The 6,752-nt window shown below is 46.4% G+C and overlaps 1 pseudogene across 1 annotated transcript; it reads left to right on the top strand.

Annotated features, from left to right (window-relative positions):
- The first annotated feature begins 3,505 nt into the window (after positions 1–3,505).
- Positions 3,506–4,776, top strand: LOC307181395 (protein-L-isoaspartate O-methyltransferase domain-containing protein 2-like; annotated as a pseudogene). The gene has a single exon. The product of its transcript is annotated as a protein-L-isoaspartate O-methyltransferase domain-containing protein 2-like (transcript).
- Positions 4,777–6,752: the final 1,976 nt, after the last annotated feature.

The following is a 6,752-nucleotide window of genomic DNA, read 5'->3' as shown; positions in this document are numbered from 1 at the left end:
GATGATTCTAACTGAAATAAGTCACACAGAAAAAGAAACATCATAAGATATCAGTAATACACGGAATGGAACCTTGGCTACACAGGAACTGAATTACAGAACAGAACAGGGTCTCAAATTTAGAAAACCAACTTATTCTTGCTTAAGGGTAAAGGTGAGTTGGGGTGCTGCATAAAACCAGAGATTGAAATGAGCACAGATAAAGTTCCTTAAGTCAAATATGGAATAGACAAGAGCTACTCCTTGCTCAACGAAATGGACTCAACACCGCATATTAAACGCCTAAGAATGTACCTGACTAGTAAGTATCGTAAAACCTATGGATTGCTATGTCTCCAAAAGAGAATCAAGCATGCGTACAGGGGCATAAACGCAGCAGTGATAGGATTGGAGAGGTTCGGTGAGCAAATGAAGACCCTTTGAAGTCATATTGCATGGTACCCATTACACGGGTCTCAACTCTCCAGGTTTAAGGTATTCTTCCTTCAGCTAAAACATGCATGTGGAACCCAAGTATGATCAACCATGTGAACGGGAGACGTGTTCAAATATGTCTCAGTTTTCCTACGCTGGTACTCGGGTGCAACATTCCAGACGCTTTACTAACACTCTCCCCACTTGGAGAGTCAGCACCTTTAACCTCCTGTTTGGCCCAGTTTGCAATTTCTGCGGAAGATGAACAGGAATAGCGAGAACCAATGAGAGGCTAGCTGGAGGTGTCTGGACGGGCCAATTGAACTCTCATTTCCCACCAGGAAGAGGAATTAACCAAAGGCTCAGTGTGCCGTGCCGAAACCAGATTAGGGCCTGAAGCCATCCTGCGGTGTTGCGGCCAGCTCACAAGAAAGCGAGTTGAAGAAAGGAGCTCAGGGGCACTGTAATTCACAAACCTGCAGAGTTATAAATGACAGCAATCGTCCAAAAATAGACTGAAGTAAGGCTGCCAAGAGGACTTGAAAGCGGGGCAGAATTGCAGGAAACCGATTTCAGGAGGTAGACTGGAATTGCATTGAAAGCATAGGAAAAGAGGCAGAACGTCCACAATGATGCACTTGGCCAAAAAGGGCGTATGCGTTTTTTCCTGAATATATTCAGGAAAAAACGCATACGCCCTTTTTGGCCAACCAAGCAAGCTTGCAAAGGAAATCTGCACTACAATGAAGTCTCACTTCCCCCCGGTCAAAAGGGCCATCTGAAAAAAGTGTAAAATCCAGAAAGGCAGGACAGGCCATGGAGAACTGGGAGCCTTGTTATGCTGAAGGGCGGGATGTAAATTGCCAAAAACCACTCAGGAGAAGTGTATGGTGTTTCCTGAAACATCTAAAAAACAAAGCAACAGAGCCTAGGGCACTTCCACTTATGGTCCTATAGCTTAGGGAATTTAAAATCAAAAAGACACAGCCACCCCAAAGTTTGGAACGGCTCTGTTTACAAGAACCTCGTTTACAGTACAAGTTCAACATCGCAGAAAGTGAAAAATGGATAAAAAAGTTGTGGTATTTACTTACAAAGCAATATCACTCAGCAATGAAATCTGTGTCATCAGGCCCTTAGCAGCACAATGAGTGGATTCAGGTATGATGATTCTAACTGAAATAAGTCACACAGTAAAAGAAACATCATAAGATATCAGTAATACACGGAATGTAAACTTGGCTACACAGGAACTGAATTACAGAACAGAACAGGGTCTCAAATTTAGAAAACCAACTTATGCTTGCTTAAGGGTAAAGGTGAGTTGGGGTGCTGCATAAAACCAGAGATTGAAATGAGCACAGATAAAGTTCCTTAAGCCAAATATGGAATAGACAAGAGCTACTCCTTTCTCAACGAAATGGACTCAACACCCCATATTAAACGCCTAAGAATGTTCCTGACTAGTAAGTATCTTAAAACCTATGGATTGCTATGTCTCCGAAAGAGAATCAAGCATGTGTACAGGGGCATAAACGCAGCAGTGATAGGATTGGAGAGGTTCGTGAGCAAATGAAGACCCTTTGAAGTCATATTGCATGGTACCCATTCCACGGGTTTCAACTACCCAGGTTTAAGGTATTCTGCCTTCAGCTAAAACATGCATGTGGAACCTAGAGTATGATCAACCATGTGATCGGGAGACGTGTTCAAATATGTCTCAGTTTTCGTACGCTGGTACTCGGGTGCAACATTCCAGACGCTTTAGTAACACTCTCCCCACTTGGAGAGTCAGTCCCTTTAACCTCCTGTTTGGCCCAGTTTGCAATTTCTGCGGAAGATGAACAGGAATAGCGAGAACCAATGAGAGACTAGGTGGAGGTGTCTGGATGGGCAAATTTAACTCTCATTTCCCACCAGGAAGAGGAATTAACCAAAGGCTCAGCGTGCCGTGCCAGAACCAGATTAGGGCCTGAAGACATCCTGCGGTGTTGCGGCCAGGTCACAAGAAAGCGAGTTGAAGAAAGGAGCTCAGGGGCACTGTAATTCACAAACCTGCAGAGTTATAAATGACAGCTATCGTCCAAAAATAGACTGAAGTAAGGCTGCCAAGAGGACTTTAAAGCGGGGCAGAATTGCAGGAAACCGATTTCAGGAGGTAGACTGGAATTGCATTTCAAGCATAGGAAAAGAGGCAGAACGTCCACAATGATGCACTTGGCCAAAAAGGGCGTATGCGTTTTTTCCTGAATATATTCAGGAAAAAACGCATACGCCCTTTTTGGCCAACCAAGCAAGCTTGCAAAGGAAATCTGCACTACAATGAAGTCTCACTTCCCCCCGGTCAAAAGGGCCATCTGAAAAAAGTGTAAAATCCAGAAAGGCAGGACAGGCCATGGAGAACTGGGAGCCTTGTTATGCTGATGGGCGGGATGTAAATTGCCAACAGACACTCGGGAGAAGTGTATGGTGTTTCCTGAAACATCTAAAAAACAAAGCAACAGAACCTAGGGCACTTCCACTTATGGTCCTATAGCTTAGGGAATTTAAAATCAAAAAGACACAGCCACCCCAAAGTTTGGAACGGCTCTGTTTACAAGAACCTCATTTACAGTACAAGTTCAACATCGCAGAAAGTGAAAAATGGATAAAAAAGTTGTGGTATTTACTTACAAAGCAATATCACTCAGCAATGAAATCTGTGTCATCAGGCCCTTAGCAGCACAATGAGTGGATTCAGGTATGATGATTCTAACTGAAATAAGTCACACAGAAAAAGAAACATCATAAGATATCAGTAGGGCGGAGGTCGGGGCTGCGTAGTGGGAGGCGGACTGGCGAGGGGCGCCGGAAGAGCTGCAGGTGCGGCCCAGCGGCCGATTCCGCGGGCCCGCCGAGCCAGGAGGTACTGAGCCGCCGCCGCCGCCGCCGCCGCCCTCGGCCCGGCCTGCAGCGGGGTATGGGGGCGGTGCGGCCCCTCGGCCCCCTCCCCCTCTCTCCCTCCTCTCCACCCCTCCCCTTCCCGTGGTCCCGGGCTCCCGGACCCTCCCCCAGGGCCGCATTCTCCTCTCCCCGTCTTCCTGTCCTCTTCCGCTGTCCTCTCGTTCCCCACCCCCAAGGATAAACACCCCTCCGCGTCCCAGGCGTCTCCCGTCGCCCCTCCCCCCTCCCCGGGGGTCCGCCCTCCAGCGTTCCGGGGGTTCCCGAGGTCTCTCCAGCGGCAGCTTTCTGTAAGCGCGGTCCCGAAGATGGGAGGCGCGGTGAGTGCTGGTGAAGACAACGACGAGCTGATAGACCATCTGAAGGCGGCGCAGTACATCCGCTCCGAGCTGGTGGAGCAGGCCTTCCGAGCTGTTGACCGCGCCGACTATTACCTCGAGGAGTTTAAGGAGAACGCGTACAAGGACCTGGCGTGGAAGCACGGGAACATCCACCTCTCTGCTCCGTGCATCTATTCGGAGGTGATGGAGGCCCTGGACCTGCAGCCTGGCCTTTCCTTCCTGAACCTGGGCAGCGGCACCGGCTACCTCAGCTCCATGGTGGGGCTCATCCTCGGTCCTTTTGGTGTGAACCACGGGGTGGAACTCCATTCAGATGTGACAGAGTATGCGAAGCAGAAGCTGGACTTTTTCATCAGGACGAGTGACAGCTTCGACAAGTTTGACTTCTGCGAGCCCTCCTTCGTCACCGGCAATTGCCTGGAGATCTCTCCAGGCTGCTCTCAGTATGACCGGGTGTACTGCGGGGCAGGCGTGCAGAAGCAGCACGAGGGGTACATGAAGAGCCTCCTCAAAGTCGGGGGCGTCCTGGTCATGCCGCTGGAAGAGAAGTTGACTAAGATAACTCGGACGGGTCCTTCCGCCTGGGAAACCAAAAAGATTCTGGCTGTGTCTTTTGCTCCACTCGTCCAGCCCTGCCAGTCGGAGTCAGGAGAATCACGACTTGTCCACACCCCTGGCGGTTCGCAGCCTCCAGGACCTGGCGCGCATTGCCATCCGGGGCACCATTAAGAAGGTCATCCACCAGGAAGCTGTGAACAAAAACGGGAACGGACTGAAGAACACTCCCAGGTTTAAACGGAGGAGAGTTCGCCGCCGCCGAATGGAAACGATTGTCTTTTTGGACAAAGAGGTGTTTGCCAGTCGGCTCTCCAACCCCTCTGATGACACCAGCTGCGGAGACCTGGAAGACGAGCGGCAAGAAGAAGAGGTGACAACCCCGCCGGACACCAAGCCCGAGCCCCCGGTGAACTTCCTGCGTGAGAAGGTCCTGAGCCTCCCTCTGCCAGATCCCCTGAAGTACTACCTGCTTTATTACAGAGAAAAGTAAGTCTGTGGTCCAGGGGAGGAGGCCAAGCCTTCCTGGAGGGTTGCCCGCAGCAGGTGCACTGGAGGAGGAAGGGGCTCCCGCTCTGCATCTCGTCTTCTCGTCTGTCCTTGACTGTCCTGTAGAGTTTTCATCCAGTCATCTGATTTCTGTAAACATAGTCTGACAAACATAAGGTGCAAGGGGGAATGTCTCAAAAGGGCGAGAGTCTCCTGGAGGAGGGGTTGACTTCACACTCTCAGGAAATGCTGAGGTCTACACGTGGAGGTGGCCTGGAGACCGTTTCTTACACAAGGTACACGTGTCTGCATCAGAAAGGAAAACTGAAGTTGAAATTAATCTGTGTTTCTTATAAAAGGTGAGACAAAAAGCACAAGTTGCTAAGTGTATGAAATCTTTTCTGAGTGGGACACGCCTATGTGCAAGTTTGAATTTTACGGAATCAACCTCTTAATTACTGGCACCGAGTAATTAAAGATTTATTAAAAGATTAATTTAAAAGATTTAACTAAATGTTTTAGTTATTTGGAACGTGGATACTTGATTGAAAAGCCCTCTCTTATTTTAAGTAAATTAATTACATCTTACGTGAGTTGTCAATTGTAATTTTAAAAAACAAAAATTGTGATGGGGAGAGGAATGAACGTATCAGATTGCCAGGTGTCTTTGTGGAATTGCAAAAGAATTCCAAGGCATTTTTTTCTGACACCTTTTGTTACCTTTAAAGTAACCAACATTGAGTAATCCCGTCAAAGAAAGTCCTGAAGAATGAAACAAGTGTTGTGTGTAAGTAATGAGCTGCATTACTTTTGCCCCAGAGACAGAGAGTACTGTTGACTCAACTTTAAATACAGTCAACGGTGTCTAAGGCTCAGTCCTCAGAGCAGGTGGGAAGTACTGGCTGCAGGAAATGGATTGGGGACGGTGTAGACGGCCTGTGGGTTGGTGTTTTGTTTTTTTTTTCAGTTGGCTATTGTTCTGTAATCACATAACAGTACTGATTCATAGATTTTATCTTTTATAATTCTGGAGAAAAATATTTGTTAGTTTTGTAATTTTTCCTAAGAACAAACGCGTGTTTGGTACATTGCATTAGAACAGTTTCACTCAAGTTTGACTTGTGGAATCCATCTTCTCCAGCGCTGTGTGTTGAGAGCTTCCTGTCTTATTAAGTCGTGGGTCTAGAAGAAGAGGCCGTCCTTTTAGTTAGGTGGCAGGATGTTTACAAGTGACACTGCTTCTTCCAAAACATTGGTTCTTTTCAGACTTTTCAGTTTTAACCAAAGTTAAACCCCAAATCAGAGTCATCCAGATTTTATGATTCATTTGATCTCTCAGCCTCTCAGGAGTTGCTGGATTTCAGTGTCTTTGTGGTTTTACCAGCTTCGCGGAGTTCTGGTTATTTTGTTTTGCCATTTATGCTTTTTTAAAGTAACTGAGTCATTTTATCACAGAACACTGCGTGCACACATAGCTGGGAAAGCGGGTGTATTGCCCTAAATGGGTACCGTTAAGCTGTTGTAAAGAAGGGTTTCTTCATAGTCGTGTTTACCTGCCTTTAACTGAACGTCAAGCCTCATTGTCTCAGAGAGAAAAGCATGAGTCACGTTTACTTGCTAAGACTTCGGTTTGCAGATCTTGTTGACGTCATTCTAATTGATTTGTAGAGACCTCTGCAACACGTGGACGTTTTTGGACATGATATCTGAAATATTTTATATTAGGTGGCTTGACTAAATGTTTTTCTGTAATTGTATATGGATTTCCTTTTTTTTCAACCACATTTGCCTTTATGCTAGATTGTAGAAAGTCTTTGCGAGGCATAAGACATGTTTTCCCCTATGTATGTTAAACCTTTCCTAACATTTTGTATTTACATGTTGGTTTGTGACTTTTAAACCAGAATTTGGTTACAAGATATATATATATAGATATTGAATATAATATATGTGAAATAATTTGGTATTGATCTATCTAATAAACATAAAGGAGAATCATCAGTGAGTTTCCCT

The sequence above is a fragment of the Stenella coeruleoalba genome (assembly GCF_951394435.1).
Source record: "Stenella coeruleoalba genome assembly, contig: scaffold_85, whole genome shotgun sequence".
NCBI lineage: Eukaryota > Metazoa > Chordata > Mammalia > Artiodactyla > Delphinidae > Stenella > Stenella coeruleoalba.
This window is presented reverse-complemented; position numbering and strand designations above follow the sequence as displayed.